This window comes from Notamacropus eugenii, chromosome 7, assembly GCF_028372415.1.
Source record: "Notamacropus eugenii isolate mMacEug1 chromosome 7, mMacEug1.pri_v2, whole genome shotgun sequence".
Taxonomy (NCBI): Eukaryota; Metazoa; Chordata; class Mammalia; order Diprotodontia; family Macropodidae; genus Notamacropus; species Notamacropus eugenii.
Genome location: NC_092878.1, coordinates 10,421,563 through 10,448,141, shown reverse-complemented (window position 1 = coordinate 10,448,141; position 26,579 = coordinate 10,421,563). Strand labels below are relative to the sequence as shown.

At 42.1% G+C, this 26,579-nt stretch overlaps 1 long non-coding RNA gene and 1 pseudogene across 1 annotated transcript in view; both read right to left on the bottom strand.

Moving 5' to 3' along the window:
* Positions 1 to 10,504: 10,504 nt before the first annotated feature.
* The window catches only part of LOC140513328 (uncharacterized), a 54,974-nt gene continuing 38,899 nt past the window's right edge, over positions 10,505 to 26,579 (bottom strand). The window contains exon 2 of the long non-coding RNA XR_011970141.1: positions 10,505 to 10,832. This is a non-coding gene — a long non-coding RNA (uncharacterized lncRNA). The remainder of the gene's footprint in view (positions 10,833 to 26,579) is intronic.
* Positions 13,776 to 17,034, bottom strand: LOC140514551 (RNA-binding protein Raly pseudogene; annotated as a pseudogene).

Genomic DNA, 26,579 nt, shown 5'->3' with positions numbered 1-26,579 from the left:
TCACCATAACAAATATAATAATAATGAAAAATTTGAAATATCATGAGATTTACCAAAATGTGACACAGAAACACAATGTGAACACATGGTGTTGAAAAAATGGCATTAATAGCATTGTTCAACCAGGATTGGCACAAATGTTCAATTTGTAAAAAAACAAACAAACAAACAAACAAAAAAAAACCACCTCAGTATCTGTGAAGCACAATAAAGTGAAGAGGTATAAAACAAGGTATGCCTGTACAGGAAATCTAGTCATCCAAACCACAAGGTCACTACTAGTACCTGGCTGGCTACTTTGATTACAAGCAAAGCACCTTTTTAAAAACATAGGATCATAGATTTAGATCAAGATGAGATCTTAGAAATCATCTACTCCAGCTCCCTCATTTTATCATTGAGGAAGTGGCAGAGCCAGGATTTTAACCCAGGTCCTTGGACTTCAAATCCAGTACCTTTTACCTTGAACCATACCACACCCAAATCTAAAAAGTGATAACAACTATACTTGTAGATTAATAGACTTAAAGATAAAAGAAAACAGAGAGGTCACTTAGTTCAACTTATTATCTTTTTTTATAACTAGGGAACCCAAGGCCCAAAAAAGTGGAGCAGCTTGAGCAAATTTACACAGCTATGACTTAAATTTAGGTCTATGTAACACTAGTGCAATTTCCACAGCAGCCGCTATGGGTATGCATCCATATTTCCAGGGTAAATTTGCAAAATACAAACTCTCTTCCTCAAAGATGAAACCAAGACATTATTCAAACACCAGAAAGTCAAATCCTTCCCAGTAACAAAGCAATCTATACACATAATCAATGCAGGGAGCATGGCCAGCCCCCTAGCCTTCCCTCTGTCAGGCCTTCCCACAAACCAGCTCCCTTAGGCAAAATCACTCCCTCTCTCACTCATGCTAGCTGCTCTGCTCTGCTCTGCTCTGCTCTGCTTGCTGTCTCCCTCAGTTCTGCCTCACTCTCTCTTCCTGCTCCACCCTTCCTGCTCCACCCATTCAGCAAACTCCTTCCACCATCAGATCCATGTAACTCAGGTTGTGGACTGGGCCAAAGATCAAAGCACGTCATATGGGCCTATTAAGGGGCAGGGAAGATTTTCAAATTTCCTTACCATTACAGTCTGCCTCTCTCTCTCCTTCAAGCCACAGAAGCCCTGTCTCATCACTCTTCTTCCCTGCATACACAATACTCTTTATCATTTGCAAGCTATGTATATTTGACTTATTGTCACATCTGTGCCATTTCTTGTACTGTTCAACCCCTTTAGGATGTTCTGTCCTCTTCTTCATCTACCCAAGTTTAACTTAATTATTCAATCTCTAACTCACACCCCACCTCTTCCAGGGCCTTCCCCAGTAACTCTAGCCAATATTTCTCTCTCACTTTCTAGATTAGACATGGCATCCACCCACTCTACCACACATTTAGAACTTACAGGTATTCATAGAATAACAGATCTAGAGATGGAAGAGACCTCGAGACTATCTAGTCCAACCCTTTCTTTGAAGATGATAAAACTGAAACCTAAGAAGATTAAATGATTCACCCAAGGTCATACAGGTAGTAAGCATCAGAAGTGAGACCTCTGACTCCAGAACTTGGGCTCTTTCCTCTATTTCACATTGCTGTCCCCTCAACTTAACACATTATTGTGTGCTAATTTACATTATCCTCTAACTGCCTCATGCATAGAAGTCATGTCTCCCCAGCAAGATTTGTTAGTTCTTTGAGTATTATAACTGTATTATATATACTTCTTTTGAATCTCAGTGTCTAGCACAGTACAGCAGGAAGGTCAAATCCAGCCTTCCACACTTGTTAGCTATGTAACCTGGGGCAGTTCATGTAACCACTCGGAGTTTCAGTTTTTCTATCTATAAAATGGTGGCAATAGCATTTCCATTGCCTGCTTCATAGGGTTTGCAAACCCTAATTTGTTCCACTGTTATAATTCTCATAAACTTTAATACTTGTCATATTAATACTTTATAGTAGACACTCATCAAGTAGGAATTTGAATGGAATGGCTATTCCAATTCAAAAATAATTATGAGTTTTCATGCTTGAGGAGGCTTTTAGATAATTTCTGTGCTTGAGACAACTTTGAAAGACTTAGAATTTCTGATCAGCTCAATAATCAACGACAAGTCCAGAGAACCAGTGACAAAATATGTCAACCACCCATGGACGGAGAGGTGATGAACTCAGGGTGCAGATTGAGGGCTATAGATTTTGTGAACTTGGCCAAAACAGGAATTTGTTTTGCTTTGACTATGCATGTTTGTTGCAAGGGCTTTCTTTTTTCTTTTCTGCTTATGAGAGTGCAAGAGTGATGCGATGAAAGACAGAAAAAAATGAATTTTTGTTCATTGAAAAAAATTAATTTAAAAAAAGGAAGAGAACCTTTCAAATAAACACATGTTGATGTCTTTCACTGTGATGGGAGATCAAATCCTGCATTAAAATTGACCTGTTCTAAGTTCCCTCACTCCCCACTCTAGTCTGGTCTTCCCTGCTTCCCCCAGTAGGCTCAGTGCTACCTAGACTCTGAGAGAGTTCTGGGCCGAGACAGGAGTCATGTTAGCAGATCCTGACTCAAAGAATTAATACCAACTCCAGTCTTCTTTTTCTAAATAAGTTTTTATTTATATCTTTTGTTTTTACAGCACCTACATTTTCACCTCTATTCCCATCTTTGATCATGTTCACCAATTTCCTGGGTTTAATGTGAAATTTCCAGGTTCTTTGATCTGCATTTCTCTTGTTATTATGATCTGGAGCAATTTTATATGATTGCTAACAGTTTACAATGTTCCTTTTGAGAATTATTTGTTCAGATTCTTTGATGATTTATCTATTGTAGAATGGCTTTGATCCCATATGTCATTTAATAAATTGTGTCCGCCCTTCATTGCCAAAGAAGACCATGCCATCAGAGAAATAATGACATGACTTGCACTTGACTTTGTTTTGAGTGAGGGAGGGCTGTGCAAGTCACCAGCCTCACTTCTCCTCCAGAGCCATCTGAATCCAGTGATCAGATATTCATCAGAATGACTGGAGATGACCTAGGATGAGGCAATTGGGGTTAAGTGATTTGCCCAAGGTCACACAGCTAGTGAATGTCAAGTGTCTCAGGTGAGATTTGAACTCAGGTCCTCTTGACTCTTGCACTGGTGCTCTATCCACTGCACCACCTAGCTGCTGTGATGAATAACAAAGCTGCTATGATGATTGTTCTCTAAAAGGTTCACCACATTCATGACACTCATGTGGTTTCTCTTCAGTATGAATTTTTTTATAGTAAATCAGGGATGACTGTTGACTCATATCTTTCCCACAATGATGACAATCATAAGGTTTCTCTCCTGCATGGATTCTGTGAAATACAATACCCATTTGTCTCCCAGTGAAGTCACAGGGACCATCACTCATGAAGCTTTCTTGGTGAGTTTCTTTCACAGAAATCCTTAGCTTTTGAGTAGTCTCTTTCATTTCAGGTCTAATCTCTCCTTCTGGACAGCAGCTCCTCACCTCTGGGCTCCTCAGAGCTTTGGTGGTGGGAATCCCGCATGCTGAGGGAAGCCAGGTAGTGGTGTCCAGCAGCCTTTTCTCCTAAGAGAGAGAGAGAGAGACAGAGACAGACAGACAGACAGACAGACAGAGAAGAGAGAAACCCCCCGGGGGGGGTTCCTTCTTCCTTTCCCGGTTTTGGGTCACTCATTTCTTGCTTCTCTCTTCCTCCATTTAATAAATATGGCACTTAATAAAGCATTTAATAAAAAGCATTTAATGAATGTTCACTATATCCCCAAACCTCTTAATTCTACTGTCTTCCCTCTATTGATTATTTCCTATTTATTCTATGTATGGCATGTTTCTATGTAATTGTTTACATGTCTCCCCCACCAGATTATGAGTTCCCAGAGGGCAGGGACAATCTTTTGCCTTTCTTTGCATCCTCAGAATTTAGCACAGTGCCTGGTACATAGTAGAAGCTTAATAAATGCTTATTAATTGATTGACTACCAGACACTATGCCACGCACTGGGAATACAAAGACAAAAATACAATCCCTGCCCTCAAAGGGTTCACATTCTAGCAGTGGAAACAACATGCAAACAACTTTGTACCTTATAAATGAGAAGTAATCTGAGGGAGAACTCACTTTTTCTCCTAGCTGCCTGTATATAACAAGCTCCATTCTAATTTCTTGTGTCCTAGGCCTATCCAGACCCCTTTCTAAATTCTTAACCTTTGTTACTTGGTAATCTAGCTTAGGTTCCTGTAAGGACATACATCCTTACAACTCCCAGAGTATGATTATCATCTCTCACTTACCTAATTGAGTGTGTTTACCTAACTCTTCCCTCCATGACAGCTAATACCCTTGAATTAGTCACCCTCTCTGCCTAGATTTTGGGTACCTTCCTACTTCTCCCTGTGTTTAACTGACTTCCTTTGACATAATCACTGACCTCATAATTTGGGAGGACCTATTGGTCCTATCTAGACAGACTTCATATATAGAGAGCATAAATCTAAGGGACACAAACATTCTTGGTTTGTCCTAAAACAGATTTAAGCTTGGTCATCCTTGTATCAGACAGTCAGAAGTTTGTTCTGGCTCCATGATCATGTATCTACTAACTTTGAGGGAGTAAGCAATATGAATTTAGCCTGTTTGCCTCTTTTAACCAAACTTTTAGGTCAGCAATTGGCAGCCACTATGATTACTAACTTTGATAGTTCTTACAGGAACTCCAGGTTGCTTCTGATGGCCTATTTTACTCAAAATTTGCCCACCAACAGATCTGCTGGCCCTGGGAAAATGCAATACTTTTTCCCATTCTGGCCCAAGGCATCTGATGAAAAAATCTTAGCAAATTTAGATTAATTAATTAATTTTAAATTTCTAAGATGAATTTCCCAAAATAATGTTGTTAGAGATACTATTAGATCTCATCAAATAGCTCACTGTGATAAAGATTCTTCTTAACTCACAACTGTGATGATAGCCTCAGCATGGGTCACATCCAACTCATACTCTAACCCTAAATCTCATACTGCTCAATCCACAAAAGCCTATGCAATTTGGAGACACCCAACTCAAACCAACACCAAAGAGGCATGGAAAGGTCATGTTTGCACTAGGGCCTCCCAGGGTATTACCCAGTGCTATGATCAGTCAAGCGAAACACAAGGGTTCTGCTATGTGGTAACTTCTATTTGCCTTGCCCCAATGTACCCAGACTGTCATCCCAAATGTTCCTGTCCCACAAAATGGAATTGCCAGGACACTTGTTGCTCTGGGTCTAGGTCTTGATGGGCTTAGAATTCTCAGCAAATTTTCTAAATAAGGAACTATCCCAGAAGCCCCATGGGCTTCTGCATCACCAGAGGAAGCCTAGTGGTAATGGAGACTATTGACAGAAAGCCCTTAAAATCAGAGCCAGGGACTACATGCTGGAAATCAGGAATAACCTGGTTTCCCATATTTCCTATCATCCTGTGGTGAACTGAGTGGCTGATTCAGCAAAAACCTCACATTTCTTAGGACTCAGGGTGGCCTTGGTCAATTTGGCATATTACTAGTTGCATATTACCATTCAAGGGACCCATGGCCAGTGGCCTCCCCAGAGCTAGATATCACATTTCCTCCACTGCATCAGCAACACTGGGACATGTTCCATACCACATAGGAAAAAAATGCCCTCCCTACACAGACCATGGGAGTAAAAAATTAATTTGATTCCAGGTGTCTCCATTCTCTCAAGCCACAACTATTCACTGACTAGGCCCAAGAAGGAAATGCTCTGGAATTTTCTAGAGAAAAATAAGCCTAAAGAATTTATTAATCTTTCTACCTCTCCTTCCAGGGTAATTTTTTTTTAAATTTTAATTAAAAAATAATAAAGAACCAAGGCTCTCTCATGATTACCATGCTTTCATGGCCTGGCATATGGAATCTTCAAATTAATGTCCTCGTTGCATTGGGCAGTTACCTTCACCAAAGTAGAGTTCTCAGGAATTCATAATCTGATCCAACTCCATGAAGAAGATGGCATATCAAACCAATCAGAAATGATGAAAATATAAAGTAACTTCTTTTTGGTTGTAGAATCCCAGTGTAGTTTTCCAACACTTTATGAAATGACCTTTCACAGCCTGCTAGACCAGGCTGTGACCAGACTAATAGTAGTATATTAGTAGCATAGCGAGAGGCAGCTGCTGGGTCAGTGGATGTAATACTGGACCTGGAATCAGGAAGATCTGAATTCCAATCCAGCTTCAGACACCTACTAGCTGTGTGATCCTGGGCAAGTCACTTAATTTGTTTGCTTCAGTTTCCTTGACTGTAAAGTGGGGATGATAATAGCACCCACCTCCCTGGGTTGTTGTGAGAATCAAATGAGATAAGATTTGTTTTTTAAAAGTGTCTAGCACAGTGTCTGGCTAGATAAATGCTTATTGTTTCCTTTTCCCCTCTACCATCTCGACTTTTTTGGGCATATTCCCTTGGTAAAAACAGTTCACCAATACCTGTGCCAAAATCAAATGTTCATAAAACTAGATAAATATCCATCTGAGAAGGAATTTGAATTCCAAGAACATGTGATAAGACAAGGAGGAGATTAGATGTAGCCACAAAGAAAAAGAAAATCTTTCAATGGAGGGTATTTGCAGCAACCAAGGACCTATAAAAATTTGAGGGGGTTGTGGGTTTGGCTTCTCTGGGTCCCAGTTTGCTCAACATTAAAATAAAGGGAATGAACTAGATTATATCTGACATCCTTGCTAGCTCTAAATTTATCATCTTGTGAATTCTCCAATGGCCCTGGGGAAGTGATAGGGAGGGGGACTAGGACTGATGATGGATTATAAAGTGGAATTGTCATTATCACAAGGGTTTCCTTGGGATACTGAATCCTTTCACAGCTATGGCTCATTTAATTGCCTTCACAGAATCCCCCAAGACTAAACATTTCTCTCTCTATGAGGTCTTCTAGCTAGACAACATCCCCTCACATATTATATCAGGTCAGTCCCCCCTCCCCCCATTTTGTATCCTCCCTTTTCACTGCCTGCCAACCTAGGTTTCATTTCTCCCCTGCCTTTCATCCGTAATTCCATGACCAGTCAGTGGAAAGCAACTAAATACAGTAACAGTAACTTTATTGCTACACTTATGATAGAGATAACTCCTGCCCACACTGAAAGTCTACTTTAACAGTGTTAGTGACTGTCTCCATCTTCTCTCCCAAACTTTTCTTCAGAGCCTCCCAAACACTGAGCTAGCTCTGGCAATGCATGTGTCAACCTCACTGTCAATGTGTACATCCCTGAAAGGTACACTACCAAGGTAAGTGCATTTACCCACAGCATTCAAAACTTCTCCATTTGTTGTAACTGATGGTTCCACTTATAGATGGTGTGTTGGTGGCTGATGGAACACCTGTGTTTTCTTGGTGTTATTAGGTCAAAATTAGCACAGGGAGCAAACAATTGATCCATACTTTGTTGCATCTCAGTTTCAGAGGCTGCATTGAGTGCACAATCATCTGCAAACAGAAAATCATGCACCAACATTCCTTCCACTTCAGTCTTGGCTTGTAGCCTTTTTAAATTGAAGAACTTACCATCAGTATGGTAGTTGATCTTGATGCCATGTTCATCCTCATTGAAAGCATTTGACAATATGGCTGAAAACATTATGCAAAAAAGCATGGGAGCAAGCACACAGCCCTGTTTCACTCCATTGGTGACTGGGAAGGCAACAAAAGCATTGTTCACTATCCGGAACCCAGGCAAACATGCCATCATGAAATTGACGTACAATACTGATGAACTTCTCTGGGCAACCAAATTTTGACATAATTTTCCATAAGCCCTCATGACTAACAGTGTCAAAAGCATTGGTCAGATCTACAAACATTGTGTACAGACCTTTGTTCTGCTCCTGCCATTTCTCCTGAAGTTGTCGGGCAGCAAACACCATATCCAGTGTTCCTTGGCCCTTTCTGAAGCTATATGGGCTCTCAGGTATATGACCATCTTCTAGGCGAAGGATCAGTCTATTAAGGAGGACTCTAGCAAGAATTTTGCCAGCAATGACTAAGAGAGAGAGACACCTCCCACCACCCCCATCCCCCGTATCCCTTAACCTCCCGTGATTGTCGCAGGACAATCTATTCCCTTTACTTTTATAGAGATGGACAATGGAGGCATCTTTGAACTCCTGGGGAATAACTTCCTCTTGCCATGTAACTCAAAAAATTTCAGTCAACTTTTATATGAGCAATGGTCCCACTACCCTGTAAATCTCAGCTGGAATAGAATCAGCACCAGGGGCTTTGCCACATGAAAGGAGCTTAAAGGCCTTCTTCACTTGGAAGTTCAGCTAAGGAAGGATTGACTCCAACCCAAGGTAAATGGTCAGTGGCCTCAGCATTGATTGACAGTGGTCTGTTGAGAACACTATGGAAGTATTCAGCTCATCTCTCTAGGATCATGTCCTTGTCACTAATCAATGTGGCTCCATCAGCACTGAGTAGTTGTGATACACCATAGGTTTTTGGTCCATAGATAGCTTTCAGGGAATCATAAAAGTACTTTGGATTGCTACTATCAGCATAAAACTGAATTTCATCTGTTTTCTTCGTGAACCAGGAATTCTGTATCTCTCTAAGCTTTGCTGAACTCCACAGGATTTACCAGCAGGATAGTTCATCCATCTCTAAGAAGGCAACATTTAATTCCATCAAAAGCAAAGTACAAGCAAAGCTTAGAGAGATGCAGGATTCCAAAGAGTAAGCCCCAAAGTAAAACAGTCTTCATGTACTTTTTAGAGCCAGAGGGCATCATAATCCTTGAGAACCAGTGCCTCACTAGAAACTTAACTAAAGGTGTGGGCCTTCCTACAAATCTTCCCCAGTCAAACTCCCCTTAATGAGCAGGCCCATTAATGGGTGGGGAAGATCTTTAATCACATTAAAATAATTAACAATACAAATATATATACTGTTTCTAGTTAAAAAAAACTCTTGTTTCTGTACTTTACTCCTAGTAAAGACTCTTGGTTAACAAAGGCAAGATTCAATCAGAGGCACTTGATTATACTAAAACAAAAACAGCAAAAGATCCTACTTTGCTTGCCAGCACATCCATGCATTCATTCATCCTCTCTTTCTCAAATTCTCAGTCTTCTACAAAATTGCCCTGGTTTTCCTCTGGGACTTAGTCTTGGTAACTCCTAGATGCTCCAGAAAGGTACTCTTTGCTATTAACATCTAGCTAAAGTCATTGAATAAACATGTTAACAAAACATTGGCATAATTGCACAGGTAAATGGGAGCCCTGTATCTCTGATCAGATCCACTTCTAAAGTTAAAAAAAATTAAGGAGGGTGAAGGGACTGAGAGGGATGTGCCACAACCACTCAGTCATTGGAAACTTGAACTAAATGATTCAAGGTCAAAGAGGAGAGGAGAGACAGAGGAAACAAGATGGCAAGCCAGGATAGAGTTTCTCTCCAAGACTATCCCACCCTTGCCCTTATCTCTGCTCCGTAAGCCATGATCTAACTGTAGTTAAATCACAGTTAAAGGTCCCTGACAGAAACAGTATACCTGAAAGAGAAAAGTATTGTGTCCTAATTGTCTATACTGTCTCATAAGAAAACACTAAGACCTGGGGCCAGAGACCTCTGAGCCTTCATCTGGAAACCAGTTCTACTGTATGGAATGGACCAAATGTGTTGTATTTTCTTTACTTTTGTATACTCCTTTACCCATTTGCAGGAGGAGTAATAGAGTATTAAATAAAAATGTATGAGGTCTTTCCTGAAACTTCTGAGTTCAGAGTAGCTTATGTCCTTACTCTCTGGGAGTAGCCTTAGTCTAGAAGAAGTTATGAGATGCACAGTTGTGTAGTAAATGTCTTATGGTGCATTATTTTGTTTGTATTAATTCTATGCCAAAGATAAAATATAGTACATAGTGTCAAGCGTGCCTGTCCATTTCTGGGGTGAACTGATTTCATTATGCCAAAGTCATGTGACTAGGAATCTGAAAATTATAGCAAGTTTTGGGGAAGAGGCAAGGTTTTGCCAGAAAGATGGGAGCTCAGATATAATCTGTTTGGATAAATCCATACCAACCATACTCTCTAGACTGATGAGATAGTGAAGTTACCCAGAAAGAGGCAAACCTGGGGGACAGAGGGTTGTTCCTTCACTGAGAACCACAGAAAGCTTTACACTTCCCCCCACTCCTTCTTCAAAGTGTCTGGAGAACAGATAACAGCCAAGGTGATGCCTCAGGCACTGCCCAACTCCTGATCTCTCTTGTTGAGTATGATTGGGTTTGTGATTACTAGTGCCATTTGGAAGTAAAATATGCCTTAGATATATGATCAGTCCCCCGCAACAGAACTGTGCTACTAAACTATAACTATTTTCCTAGATAGGTAGTATGTGCAATAAGTTAATCCAAACAATGAGCATTTATTAAGCATCTATTACATGCAATGCACTAGGCATGTACCATTGCCTTTCTTAGCCTTTGACCTGGTTGTCTTCCATGCCTGAAATGCAGTCCTTCCTCACCTCTATTTTACATAATCCCCCACCTCTTTCAATGAGAAAGGCCAAGGTCACCCACTTCATCCCAGGACGTCTTAACTTTTGTCTTGACACTGCACTTCAATGACTCTGGAGGAACGGATGAGGCTGATGACTTTGTCCAACTCTGCCTCACTTAAATCCAATTCATGCACACATCAAGACATCCTCCTTGTGACTTCACTGGTCTGCTTCAAGAACAAAGGACAAACAATGACACCTCTTTCAAGACACAAATCGAGCACTATCTTCTACATACAAACTTTCCTGATCCCCTCAAATGCTAGTGCCCTCCCTCTCTAACTACCTTGTATTTATATGCACTTATTATGTATGGCTATGTTGTCTTTCCCGGTAGAATGGAAGCTGCTTTAGAGCAGGGAGTACCATATTCTTTGAATGTGGATCCACTGCGCCAGGCACACAGTAGTCACTTAATATATGTCTGCTAAGTGAGGATTTATTACATTCTAGAACAATGACTTCACCTAAATGGAAGAAATGCCCAAAGGGTTATAGGTCTGCTATGGTCTTATTGCTTCATCTTTAAAATGATGGGGCCTTAATCTCTAAGGTCCCTTCTATTTATCGGAACTCAGTTCCATGATTGTTAGGGGGATCGTATAGGGACAGCTGAAAAGGACCATAAAGTTCATCTAATATACCATCTTCATTTTGCAGATGAGAAAACCGAGGTGCTAGAGGTGAAATGATTTGCCTGAGGTCATATAAGCCACAGAGCTAGGATTCAAACTCAGGTCTGCTGATTCCAGAACTCTTTACTCTACCTAAACTAAAATATCATCACATTGACTTAATTCTATGTCTAAGCTTTACTTTTTAAAATGGAATTCAAATTGTCATTTCTTTTTATTATTTTAAATTATTGGACATCTAAACCATTAGGGTTTTTAGAATGTTTTTCTCTACCACATCCTTCCAAGATTCTTTCCTTCTCTCAAGTGCCCTATTCTCCTCCTGTTCAGGGTAAACCTCATCCAGCACCCTGGGGCCAAGCTGGCCTTCAATGAGAGGCATCTAAAGGACAGAAGCTGGGAACCAGCTGCAGGCTTTGTGGCATCCTCCCTGTCACCCAACCCAGGCAGGACAAGATTCACATGCACAAACTTTTAACAAGCACAGGGAAATCACAACTAGCTAGGAACACATGCCCCAAGGAGTAAAGTTCACTTTTAATTGTGCTCTCACTTTAATCATCTGGAAAACTTGGGCAGGGAAATCACAATTACAACAAAATTCTCATTAGCCCAGCTCTCTCTAGGGAAAGCTTCCTCTTCTGGGGCAAAGCCTAGAGTACACTCCACAGGATAATCTATAGAACAAGAGTGACATACACAGGGAATGGCTGTTACTCCCTAGTGCCCCCTCCATGTGATCACTACTCCCCTCTTTTTGTTGCTGGCCTCCAGCCATCCCTAGGTTGGCATGGGGTCAGCCATCTAAGAGCCACACTGTCAAAACAGCTTAGTTGGTTGAGCTACGGCTGGATATTGGGACACTTGGGTTTACACACCAGCTTCACCCCTGGCTATGGATAACCTGAGCAGGAACCCCTCCCGTGTGCCTCCAACCCTTCCATCAATGAAGCGTGAGGGCCCTGTGAGGACTCCTCATAGCTCAGTGCTCTGAACTCCTTAGAGGCAGACACCACAGGGTATGAATATGGAGCTCTGCACAGTTAGTGTCTTTCACACACTTTTGCACATGATTAATGGAATGCAATTTCTAGCCCAGGCAGCTAAATGGAAGTTATAACCCAGACTTATAAATATTTTTCCAATTTTCCACCCAACTCTCTCCACTTTTAGGTCATAAAATCCCTTAACAGAGGGTGAGTAGGGTGTCCCTATCTAACTCTCCCTGGACAGGATTGGTGCTCCATGATGGGAAGTTATCTGGGGGACAATGCGATGATGCTATGCCAACATGAACAATGAACAATACAGAAATAGTGCCCTTCCTACAGTGTCTGTGTTATCAATAAACAAATAATTATTGAGTATCTCCTATTTTCTTAGCATTTTACTGGGTTGTACAGGATATACAAAAGTAGAAGATATGGTCCTTTAAGTAGTTAAAATCAAACTGGAGAAAGAAAACGAAGATAAATGCAACAATTAAAAAACAATTAAGTACAAACCTATGTGGTACTTTCTTTGAGATACAACCTGTGGCCCAGCATCCCAGACTATGAGTTGGCAGCCCCCAAAATAATTTCTCTTTGGCTTATTTTGCCCCCACCTAGAGCTGCCTCTAGGAAATCTTAGAATAACTCATGCAAAGGCATTCATAGATGTGGGTGAAGGACACCCAGCTCCCAAACAAGTACTCAAGTTGACAATGCACATATGAGGTACAAAAGAGACTTGATATGTTGTCTCAGAGAAAGTACATGAAAGATTCACAATAACCCTTTGATAAAGTTCCTATTCTTCTCCCCAGGGTCTAAACAGTCCTCCAGACTCATAGGACCACTCTATGGTTTAGGTTTCTCATTGGAAGGGGATACTTGGGGGTGCTAAACAGGAAACCCTCTGAAATTCCAACAAGTCTCACTTTTTCCCAGAGACTCATTTAGGCTTCCAGTTTTAGGGCACTTCTCTGAGGTCCTGGATTCACCTAGAAAGAAAAATACTCATATTTGCAAAAGAGGCAACCCCCTTCCTATCAGAAGGGAGCCGTCCAAATAATAACAGAGGGCAAACTCCAGGTCCCTCTTTGGATCCCTCATCGTCCCTTGCTGTTACTCTAGCTATGGGGAGTTGTATACTCAATTCTCTTTTTCCAAAGAAGGTGGTATTGTCCAGCAATACCATCTTGAGGCAGCAAGGTGGCACAGTGGATAGACTTGGAGTCATTAAGACCTGAGCTTGAATCCTGCATGAGACACTTGTTAGCCATGTGACCCTGAGCAAATCATTTATCCTCTCTCTACCTCAGCTTCTTCATTTGTAAAGTGAAGAAAACAATAGCACCCACCAGGGTGGTTGTAAGAACTAAATGAGAATGTATGGAAAGTGCTTTATAAATCCTTGTTATTATCATTATTCTATTTTTAATAAACACAAAAGATGGAACAACTCCAAAAGCACCTTCTAAGTTTTCCCCTTTTGCAGAGAAAAAAAATCTATCTCTGATATATATTAGGAATTCTCCCTTATATTTAGGGGGTACCAAGAGGTAACTAGTAGGGAAGCAAAACATAGTCTGTTAACTCCTCTTTCCAGTCCACATTAGGATTTTTGAACATTGTAACTGCTTCAGGGGTTGCTAGTTACAGTAGGGAATTTGTCCTAAAGGCAATAGGGAGCCACTGAAGTTTTGTTTTTTTTCATAAATGATAGCAATTATTTATTAATAATAATGGTGACTTAGTGGCAGCACTGAGCACTGGGGAGGGAGCACTGATAATAAGGCATGAGGCAACGTATGGAGCTGAACTTGGACACACGGAGAGAGCTGGGCTCAAATCCTGCTTAAGGCATTTACAGTGTGACTTACCCCTCTGACTTCAGCCTCCTCCTGTGTAAAATCTACAATCCCTTCCTGTCCAGTAGGCCAGAGAGAGGGGGAACAATCTCTCCATCAGCTTTAAGATGAGATTTATGGGCTCCTGGTGCAATGTAATGCTTCTTTAGTTGGATGCAAGATGCTGAGGACATTTCATCCTTGCAAAAAGAATCCTGGGTTGCCATTTACTGTAGAGTCAGTTCATCCAGATCTGTGTATCAGCTGCTGTCCAAATCTTTGAAGTCCTCCTGTGCCAGTGCCTCATGGCTGTCATCTCCAGGCACCAACTCTTCCAAGGGCGTCCTCCTGAGGGGCCTCACTTTTCTTGCTGTCATTCTTCTTCTTGCCATCTGTGCCAGGATTCTGCTCCTCCAAGGTCTGATCCAGCCGCCCCAGCAGGGCCTCAGTATTGTACTTGATCTGGGTAAGTTCTGTCTTGATGGTCTGCAGCTCAGTACATTTCAACTACAACTTCGATGAGCTGCTGGAAGTGGTGGAGCGGGCGAAGAGTCTAGCAGGCAGAGTTGTTTTGATGCGACAGAGGAGAGGGGTGGTGACCTGTGGCCTATTCACAGAAAGCACCCTGGGGACTGAAGAGAGCTGGCCCTGGGGCTCGAAAAGCCCATAGGAGGCAGAAGCTGCTCCCTTGAGTCCTTTTGGTCTGTGGGGTTTAGGATCTCTAGCCATGTTGATGTCCAGAGTCTGCCCTGCCAGCACTCGCCCATTCTCGCCCAGCACAGCAGCACAGGCATGGCGCTCTCTAGAACATTGGACGAAGGCACAGCCCTTGTGCACAGAGCAACGGCTTCTCAGCAGTATTTGGGGAAGATGGTCTCTGCGTCCTCCTTCTTCACCATGGCTGTGTTTAAGTTCCCAATGTAGACGCTAGAGTTGAGGGAGTTGGGGTCATGGTTGTGGATGCTGCTCAATGGCACTTTTGGAGACATGGCGACGACTCAGAGAGGAAAAGTTGGGAGCAAAAAAGGTTCTGAGAAACAATGAGGGACAGGGCACCACTGAAGCTTCTTAAGTTGAGGAGTTTGTATTTTATCTTAGAGGAAATAGGGAAGTGGGGTAGATACGTGGTTAGAATGCCAGACTTGGAGTCAGGAAGATTCATCTTCCTGGCCTCAGACACTTACTAGCTGTGTGACCCTGGGCAAGCCATTTCACCCTGTTTGCCTCAGTTTCCTCATCTGTAAAATGAGCTGGAGAAGGAAATGGCAAACTACTCCAGGGTCTTTGCCAAGAAAACCCCAAATGGAGTCACAAAGAGTCATACAAGACTGAAATGACTGAGCAACATCAATTAGGGAAGTAGAGAGAGAATCTAACTCATAAAATGATTGATTTTGGTCCTATCTTTTTTCTTTTGAGAGTTAGTTGCCTGCTCTTCATGACCTGAGTAAGTCTTCTGAGAAACATTCCCCTGAGGGGCCATGAGTTTGTACAAAGAAGTGCAGTGGTTTGTCCATGGCCTGAATTTCTGATTTAATTCAACTTCCCTGTGCTGGTCTTTAGACTCTAAAACATACTAAGGTACAATGAGCAGGTTAACATTCATTCAACGCCTTTGATTCACATCTTCATATCAGGGTGTCTTGCATCTAGGAGACAGGTCAGGAGGCCAAGGACTAGAACGGTCTCTGTCATCACAGCACACAAAGCAGAATGCCAAATTAAAGACATAGTAAAATGGTAAAGTTTGGCTGGAACATATAGCTCATGAAGGGATAGTAATATAAAATAAGTCTTGCAGGTAAGCTAAAGTCAGATAGTAAAGGGCTTTATACACCAAACTGGGAAGCTCACATTTTGTCGTAGAGGCAATAGGGAGTTACTAAAGTTTCTTGAGTTGAGGAGTTTGTAGTTTGTCTTAGAGGCGATAGGGAGCCACTGGAGATTTTTGAGCAAGAGAGCAATATGGTCAGACTGTGTTTTAAAACGATTATTTTGGCAAATGTGTAAATGATCTGTTTTAAATAATTGTGGACCTCATTAAGATATAGTAATGATCTGGAAGCTGAAGTAATTGGCACAGTATCATCTGCAAATAGGAACATCCAACGGTTTAGGGTATATGAAGAATCCCTCTTCCATGTGGGACTTAGATTTTAAGGTCCTTAAGGGCAGGGACTATCTTTTGCCTCTTTTTGTATCCCCAGTCCTTAGCACAAAGCCTGACACATAATAAGTACTTAATAAATGTTTACTGACTGATTAAAAAAAGCCATCCTCCATGATAGTGGCAAAGCACACTGGTAAGCATATATCTCCATTTTTAAGCTTTGTTTGATATCATTAACCAGAGAATCATTGAACAGAGTTGTCTCTGTGGTTGTGTCTGTCAAGGAATCTTATGTAATCTTAACAACTGAGAGGTCAATTTACTTTTTTTTCAATTAGCAAATAATAAATCCAGAGAGATCTTTTTTTATTCTCCGTACTTTTCAGTTCATTGTGTGGTGGTAAATATATGGTCTGCTATACGGAAACCATTGCAAAAACTTGCAGGTTTCGTCTTGTACTTACTCTTGATATACACATAGATTTAAAGATTTTATAAAAATGAACATATAGAAATAATGTATAATTAGCTATACTAGTGTTCTCTCAATCACTAATTTTGGGTAATATCATCTATGATTATTTCCATTCTTCTAGTATTTTCCTATCTCCAAGCCATCTTGTAAAATGATCCTACAGTGCTTCAAGTCTATAATGCTCTAGCACAGACTTATTTGGTGTCTACTCAGGCTGGTCTCGCTGCTCTTCCTAATTTCATCTTCTTAATTCTGTTTCAGCTTCCTCACATAACACATGAGGAACTGAAGTATTAGCATCCAAATGTGATAGCTACATTGCCACTGATGATAAAAATAGATTAGAGAAACTTATACAAATTTTTTGAAATTTTATCATTTGGTTGTCATTCTCTTGCAACTTTTCTCTATGTAGTCTCTTGGGATGACATGGCTCAATTGGGTCTCAGGCCAAATTTATTGTAAAGTTTGGGTTTTTTCCTTCCACTGCTTTTGCTGTTTTATGAGACGAGAATACATTTAATCTTCTGTCTTCCTCTTTTGTAATATTTTACAAACAAGTTTATATTCTAAACCAATGTTGTCCTCAATTGCCATTTCTCTGTACTTGGGAAGGAGATCAAATGTTTGCAGGCAAAAGCAATTTCTGGGGGGGTTTGGCCTCCTTATTGTGCTAACTGCTTTACATTGAATCAAGCTTCTACAAGAATGGTGACTGTTAATCAATAAACATTTATTCAGTGCCTGCTTTGTGCCAGGCACTGTGCTAAGCAATGAGGAGACAAGGAAAGGCAAGACACAGTCCCTGCTCTCTCAAGAAGTCCAGAGTCTAATAGAGGAGGTAACAGGCCAATAGCTATGTACTGTCAACAGGCAGTTACAACTTCACAAAGCTTGCATGAAAACTATGTCTATTACAAAAGAAAGGAACATTCACGTGGAACCCACAGAGTTCACAATCCATATAGAAGTTTGCATATTTATAACAGAACAACAAGGAAAGGAGGAGAAATCTCCACCTAAAGGGGTGTGGCATGGGAGAGGAAAGGTGTAGTAAAAGTGGGAAAAGGACAAAACCTTTCCAAGAGGAGGAGCAAAGTGATGGCAAAAGCAGCATTCGTTTCCACTGAGAAATGCAACCATGAAAATAGGATGGTCTGCTTATCTATAAGGGTCCCAGTTGCACAGGTAGTTTCTGAGCCTAGGACAGATTGTCTGGCACCTGTCTTGACTCCCAAGGACACATAGGGAGTCCAGTTTGGGATGCAAATTACAAATTATGTCAGCTGGGGGCAGGGAGAGAGAAATGCTTCATCTTTGATATATTCAGGACCTTCCTGGAAACTCTGGATCCTGTGTTTCTGGAAAATATGGCGATTCAGAAAGACAAGTTCAGGGGACCCCTTAATGTTCCTTAACAGTACAAATAAGATGTAGATAAGATAAACTGGAAATAATCAATAGAAGGAAGGCACTAGAATTCAGGGAGATTAGAAAAGGCTTCTTAGAGAAGATGGAATTATAGCTGGCTCTTAAAGGAATCCCAGAGGTAGAGATGCGGAGGAAAAGCATTCCAGGCATAGGGAACAGTCATTGAAAATGCCTAGTGTCAAGAAATGGAGTGTCTTATTTGAGGAATGGCAAAGAAGCCAGTATCACTGGATTGCACAGTACATGACAAGGACTTGAAGAGCAAGGAGAGATGAAAGAAAACTAAAAAGGGCTGAGTTTCCAATTTCCCATTTTTTATCATAAGCAGTTCATTTGAATAGAGTAGGTTGAAGTTGGTATTATTCATTGTTTCTTCTCATCTTGAGTCTTTCTTGTAATCTGATGTTCATTTTTATCTTTTCTTCATTTGCATTTTACCTTTGCCCTAGTCCATATTTTGAATTTCATACTGTTCTAGAATTTTGCCCAGAATTACAATCAAGTTCCCCAATCAAGTGATTTTTGAAAATCATTACATCTGCCCTTTTACAATCTTTTGAATCTTTTGACTGAAGTGGCATCACCATTTGGTGGCACCATACCAAAACAGCGGGTTAATTTTTTGAAGGATAAATAAACCTGCCAGGCCTAGAGGCCTGAGGGCTACTCAAGTCTTACCTTACCTATCACAGGTCTTCGGCTGGCCAAACCGGATAAACGTATGAGAGAAGAGACTTTCCAGAGTCGAACAAGGGTTAGGCTTTATTCAGGGTCCTGGTTACATGTGCAGGGGGAACTCTTCCTTAGGAGAGAGACAGAAATCTCCCAAGGAGGCAAGATCTTACAGTAAGAGATTGAAAGCAGAAGTGGAAGTGGGGAGAGAGGGGGGAGGGAAGAAAGAAGAGAGGAAAGAAGGAAGAGGGGCCTTCTGTCCTCTAAGGGCCCCTCAGCGCTAAGAGCGCCTTCGGGCTTTCCTGACCCTACTTAAGCTCTCCTGCCGCATAGTTTGCACCTGAATACCGTGCCTGTTAGATAACAATAGGTGTGCCCAGATCCGGGCCAGTCTCGAGGGCGGGGATGCTCTCTCCCATCACGTTCTCACAGGAAGAGGCGGAAATACACGAGATCTCACTCCTCAATTCCCTGCTGTTTCCTGGGGGGCCTCATGAGAACTCTAAGGTTTAGAAGTCCTCACCTTTACCCGTCTGAGACTGTCCACATGGAACTGAGCTTACACCCCCAACATCTCCCCTTTTTTGTTTTGCGCAGAGCGCACATGGCCCTAGAGCAAATAGCGGCTGGAGGCTGAGTGGGTTAGGGAGGCCTTTAGCATATGAGTACCCCACAACAAGAGCTTCATTTACACAGAAATCTGCAGCTAGCACAACTGACAAAGAGAGGCATCCAACAAAACAAAGATGAAACTAAATGGCTGAATTACAACAAGGGGAAGGGCAATCACTAATTCCAAAGCATATTCTAAGAGAAGTAGCTCAGTGCTGGCGCCTTACACTTCACCACCCCCTCAGTCATGCAAATGAACCTCAAGCCAAGCCTGCGGTGTTCAGGTGAAAAGTTGGTCACCTCCCCCCGCCGTGTGTCCTGGGTTCGTGATGCCAAAGTCCTCCTTCAGCCGCTGAAAGGAGATGCCTAGATGGAGTGGGCAGCAATGTCAGTGGTTGGGATGAGTGCTGCTTCCTCTCTGGGCAGCAAGGTTAAAGCTGTCAGCAGCAGACTCAGGTGGTGCATGGTCCTTCTCCGGGATCTCCGCTTCCTGCGTCTCCGTCGTCTCCGACACCGGTTTCCACCTACGGATCCTTCTAATGGGAATCCACGCGTCCCCTTTTCCTGTGGAGACACAAACATACCCTGGACCCCATATTAGTATCTTATATGGACCTTGCCATTTCCCTGAGGCCATATCCTTTACCATGGCCCATGTTTCCTTATTTCCAGCCTGGGTATTACTTTCCTTGCGGGGTTGTCGTGGAATAGTCACAAAATGTCTCATAGCTGGAGTAGTATGTGAATTTTTTGAGACAGCTGTATCAAGCTCTGATTGTGTTAGGCGACCTCTTCCCCTTTTTTGCTTAGCGAGGATCTCCTTTAAGGTGAAGTTGATAAGGATGCATACTGGCTGTTTACTTTGGTATTGCTGGTTGGGGCTCTCTAATGCTTGATTAACATCTGTAAGGAACCTGAATTTTCCGGATTTTTTCTTTATAACAAACACAGGAGCATTCCAGGGTGCTAATTGCTCCTTAACCAGTATTTGTAATGCCTGGAGTTTTTCTGGAGTCAGGGGCCATTGCTCCACCCAAATCGGGGTGTCTGACTTTCAATTCAAGGGTGGGGACTCCAGTGCAACTGCAATGGCCCTTACTAAAAATTTGATAGCCTCATCCCCAGGAGGCTCATGATGTCTCTGCCCCAGATGTTAAAACTAAGTCCTGGAATCACCAACGGCCATACGGTCCCTTGGCGATCCTCTGCCTCCCATTTTACTGGGTGCATTGTCTCTAAGGTATTTTGGCACCCTCCTATTCCCCACACTGGTCTCTGGCTTTCTTTGAGCTTCCAGTGCCGGGGTACTGAGCGACCACTAAGGCAGGTCCTATCCGCTCCAGTTTGGAGCGTGCTATAAGGAGGCGCAGAGGGAAGACACGGTATATGTTCTCCTGCCTCGCCTATCCCATCTGCTAGATGGAGCTCCGAACCTATTTTTTCTCTACACTCAACTTTCTGCTTGCCAGGGTTCTCCCCTCCCCTCTCTCCGCTTCCACTCTCATTCCAATCCCACCCTGGTCTCTCCGGGCCTTCCAAAAGACTTTTAATCACACCGAATATCAGGAAATCTAAATCCTCCAGCTCCCCAGGGCATTGTTGTTCATAAGCGGTCATTTGTTCTCCGACCGCTCCCCATCTTTCTCTTGATATTCCGGTGTGCTCCAGCCAGGGAGAGACCTTCCAAATCCTTTTACAAAATTCTCGGAGGTCGTTTAATTCTATAGTGACCCCCTCCTCCCTGCATTCCCTGTAAAGTATCTTAGCCCAGACATCCTGTTCCTCTGGCTTTATTAGTGGCAATTGATTCCCCATCCCTGCCCTTTTCCCATGGGTGTGGGAAGCTACTCACTCTTTCTCTCCTTCCGAATCTAGGATTCGGGACTCGCGTCTTTCACAGCCCCTTCCAGGTGTCCCAACCACCCAGGATATCTGCACCTGTCCCTGTTTGGATGCGCCAACTGCCAGGCCTAGAGGCCTGAGGGCTACCCGAGTCTTACCTTACCTATCACAGGTCTTCGGCTGGCCAAACCAGATAAACGTATGAGAGAAGAGACTTTCCAGAGTCGAACAAGGGTTAGGCTTTATTCAGGGTCCTGGTTACATGTGCAGGGGGAACTCTTCCTTAGGAGAGAGAGAAATCTCCCAAGGAGGCAAAGATCTTACAGTAAGAGATTGAAAGCAGAAGTGGAAGTGGGGAGAGAGGGGGGAGGGAAGAGCGAAGAGAGGAAAGAAGGAAGAGGGGCCTTCTGTCCTCTAAGGGCCCCTCAGCGCTCAGAGAGCCTTCGGGCTTTCCTGACTCTACTTAAGCTCTCCTGCCGTCTCGTTTGCACCTCAATACCGTGCCTGTTAGATAACAATAGGTGTGCCCAGATCCGGGCCAGTCTCGAGGGCGGGGATGCTCTCTCCCATCACGTTCTCATGGGAAGAGGTGGAAATACACAAGATCTCACTCCTCAATTCCCTGCTGTTTCCTGGGGGGCCTCATGAGAACTCTAAGGTTTAGAAGTCCTCACCTTTACCCGTCTGAGACTGTCCACATGGAACTGAGCTTACACCCCCAACATAAACCTACTTTAGAAATTGTCTGTGCAAAACCTTAAATTATGAAATGCCAGCAATGTCAAGTTCCCCAAATATAAGTCCCAGCTACTGTTCAGGAACTAACAAGTTAAACTCCGTCTTCCTCCTAGAGGAAAGGAATCTACAGAAACCTAGAATTATTGTAGGCTCTATTTTAGTTTACATATACTATAGGTTCAATTCCAATTTTCACAAAACCAAACCCAACAATGGCTTGCTGCTTCCTATTTTGTCAGGTCCAAACTCTTTGGCCTCTCAAAGTTCTTTATAGTCTGACCTCACCCTACTTATCCAGGCTTATAGCTCAGCATATTCTCCAAAATGTGAACTGTTCAAAGTGTTTCTCCATTTCAGTTGAACCTTTCTTATTTTCTCCTCTCTGATTCAGCTTGGAGCTAAAGTCCATGGAAGGACCCTAGATGCATCCATAGCACAGATTGTAATGCCAATACCAGCAGACCAGTCTTATTTGGATGAGAAAATCTTGTAGCAATAGCATTTCGGTTAGATGAGGGATCAGAAGTAAGGCATGGGTCATTCAAGGCAATTGATTCTGTTGTCAGAGTAGCTAACCCACAAGCAGTAGTCAGAGGCAAGGAGTATATCCAAGATTCAAAAGTGCAGGTCAGCAATGTGGTGACATAAAACCTGAAGGATAAAATAGGACATTATGATCAAAGGTTCGGGCAAATGTTTAAGACACCAGATGTCCAAATAAACAGGCTTAACTTATACAAAAAGTTATGCCTCCAGTTAGAGTAATTCCCTGCAGTGATCATGCCTACAGAACATTTAGGGCTAACTCCATCCTACTTCCTTGCACTTCTGAATGAGATTCGGTTGTAAATAGTTCTCAGCTAATGACAATATTTCCCACATGAAAGGCAACTATGTTTATCTGATGGTGGACTCCCCTGGAGCTACAGAACAGCTGTGTATGTTGGCTTCAAGGAAGACTGCTCACTCAGGCTGTTCTGTATGTTTTCAATTCTCCAGGTCACCAAAGAATTATGTCTTCATCACATCCCACAGGCTCACATAGCAGCCTGCCTTGGACAAGATGGAACATAAATAGATCAGGAGGAGGGAAGTTAGCATCTCTACCCAAATATCTACTGAAGCTAAGGAAGAAAAGAATTCTAGCTTTGCCATCTTTAAGAAGATGTGGAAAAAGGAACCAGGATCCAGGGGGGAAAAAAGAGAGAATAAAAAAAGGCTTATAAAAGGATCTATGAGAAGAAAAGTTTATTGGCCATGAATATCCATGGCTACCATGAAGTCACAATGACTTCCCTATGCTGAAGGTCCCTCAATTGGGAAAGCAAGAAAGGAGAAGGGCTAAAGTTGTTCCTTTAAGGGGCCCAGGATGGGAAACTTGACCTGCAGAAAAAAAGGGCCCAGTCAAGCCTTAGATTTCTGGAAGCACAAGAAGGAAAAGGAGGCGGGAGAGGAGAAAGTAGATAAAATCAAAGAAAGGGTGTGCTTTGTCTTCAGATTTAAAAGGAACAAGGAGACTGTAAGTGTGTTAGACTAGAATCCTCAGGCTCTAATGTGGTATAGTGTTCACTCTCTCTCTACACCCCCCATCAGCACCTTCAAACTCCATCTCTCTCATACTTCCACTTATATACTTACACCCATAAATGTGTAGGCATGACTATCCACTCATACAGAGTCCCTCACAGTTTTACATAAAAGGGATGCAGAAGAGGAAAGTCTTTATCACACAGAGCTTCCTATATTCTAGATAGAAGATAGGAATCATGCACTCCTAGAAGATTACATAGCTAGGAGGACATCAGGGACTCTATTCCAATCCTCTAGTTTTACAGATGAAGAAATGGGCCCAGGGAAGTGAAATGATCTGTCTCAAGTCATACGGAGTTTACTGGCAAGGTGGAAACAAACTATTCCTCGTATAAATTCTCTCCTTTTGTTTGAGAACTCCAAGGAAGAAAACTTCATAACTTTCCCTCAATCATCTGTTAAAGTGTTGAACAATTCTTACTGCCTGGAAGTACTTCCAACTATCATGCTGACTAAATGATCCCTTCCTGCCTCAGTTGAATTCCATGTCCTCTGATCCTGTCCCAACAGGAAACATGAACAGCTGCACCAGATTCAGTATGTCTAACTTTCAGAATCCAGAAGTTGATCTCAACCTTCTCTTCTATATCTTAAGTAACCTCATTTTCATTCCTCTTTCTTCATAGGTCCTGTTTTCCAGTCTTCTATCATCTTTGTGAAATGTTTCTAGGCTTTTAAAAAATTCTCACTATTTCTGCAATTATCATTAGTCATATAGTTCCAACTGGACATAATGCTCTAGGAAAGGTCTTAACAGTCTCTAACAAAGCTGAAGAATTTGTTTTTAGTTCCTACCAATCATTCTGTTTTTAAGAGATGCCATTACCATGTTGGATTTTTAAATTAGCATTATGTAACTGACATCCATTCAACACAGGATCCCCTATTTTTCTTAGTGTCTTTCCTTCATCATGAATGAAAACATTAGTTTTCTTTGTTTGTTTTCACTTTGGCATTTTTTAATAGATCAGCTCCATACGGTGGCCCCACCATAAGACTGTTAGTCCTACAACATCAGGTTGCCCTTGCTATGGCCAGTCCTATTACATGGTGCCTGATGGAAGTGACAGCCAAAGGGGAAGCACTAAATGGGTGAAGTGCTCCCCGGGGGCCAAAGACATCCCTTCCTGCTGTCTATCTCCCCAAGAGATCCAGGGCCAGGTGGAAAGGGAGCAGAAGTACAAATGTCTACACCTGATGGAGGAGCTAGCTGACCTGATACAAGCTGGGGAAGTGCTCCATCATGAAATGGATGACTGTCAAGGAAACATGTCCCCTACCACCAAAAGCCTGGTGGCCTTCTGGCAGCGGCTGTCTTTCCAGCTGAATGAAGACCACCCCATTTACCCTATTCCCCACTACTACCACCGACGACTCCGTTCTCTCCTGTGGGTCTATGGCAACAACCATGACCGATGCTCCTGGAGAAGAAGGGAGTGAAGGCGATGCTTCTGTTTGCAGGGAGCAAGTATTTGGAATAAGCTGTTAGAAAAGGTGACTGACTAGACCCAGAAATTGGGTCTTTGTATATCAGGAGTAAAAGCTGATTTTCTTTGTAGTCAGGGTTGGTTATTAAATGACAAATAAAGCCCCGTTGATGGTATCATAGATGTTCATAGGATTGTAGATTTAGAACTGGAAGAGACCTTAGAGGTCATCTGGATTGACATTCTCATTTGAAAGATGAGGATACTGAGGCCCAGAGAGGCTAATTGCCTTGCCCAAGATTTAACTCCACCAAAGGACTTTAAGAAACAGAGCTGGAAAAGGAAAGCACAGCTTACTCCAAATCAGATGTTCTTTCTCTGAACGGCACTGACTCTGTTTTATGGAACTATTGGCTAGTTCATAGGCTACCAGAGAATGTAGAGCTAGAAGAGACCTTAGAGGTCATTGTGTCCACTGCTTTTTGAAAGAATGTAGTGATCCTCTCTCACAAGATCCCTATATCATTGCTTCTCAAATTGGGAGCCAAGGATGATTGTGTAAACTTTCCCATTATCCATCCTCTCTAACACTTAATCCATTAGCATATGCAGAAAATAGATATTTACAAAGAATAACAAAAGATGAGTCCTTTTCTACAGCAAAAGGCAGGAGACTATTAAACCATAACATGGGTAGGCTTTCCTCATACACCCCGCTGCCCCTCATCAAAATTTGCCTGTCCCTCAGGACCTTATGAGATGCCTGAAGTAAGCCAATTCACACTGAGGCATTATCAATGATTAATAATAGTTTAATATGCTTTCTATACCAGTAATAAGTCTATCACTGAAAAAAGAATTTCTGAGGACGGCACTGTCTTATCTAAAGATGAGAAGCCCAAAGGAAAACAAAAAATTCACCAAGGTTTTTTTCTTTAAGTTACAAGGTGTTTCTTTTTAAACTAAATAATGAAGCTATAATTTTTAAAAACACTTAACTACCTGACATGCAAGGTAAAAAAAAATAGTTCATATGTTTGTACCTGGCTTTTGCTCTCCCAGAAGCATGCAGTACCTGGGATTTTGAAGTAAGACTCACTGCACTATTAAGTCCTGTGCCCTCAAGTTCTCAAATACATACACAACTCTCAAATGTATATAAGGAGGGGATCTCTGCTTACAAATATATGACTGCAAAGTGAAAAGTGGTAGCATCAACCAACCGGTGGCTGCTACAAAACTCTTGGACCCCAAATTCAAAAGATGAGGTAGACAGATTAGATAGAAAGATGGATAGGTAGGTAGGTAGGTAGGTACAGAGGACTGATAAAGAGTTTATTGTGTACCAGGTACTGTGCTAAAAACTTGGGATACAAATAAGATCAAGCAAGGTAGTCCCTGTCCTCAAGAAGTTTACACTCTAATGTGAAAAGACAACATATAAAGGGGAGTTGGAAAGAGTGAGGGCATAGGAGTGTCCTTGAAGAGGCTTGGTGTGGAGATGGAGGCAGAGTAGAAACCTGGATCAAAGCAAAGTAAAAATTCATCTAAC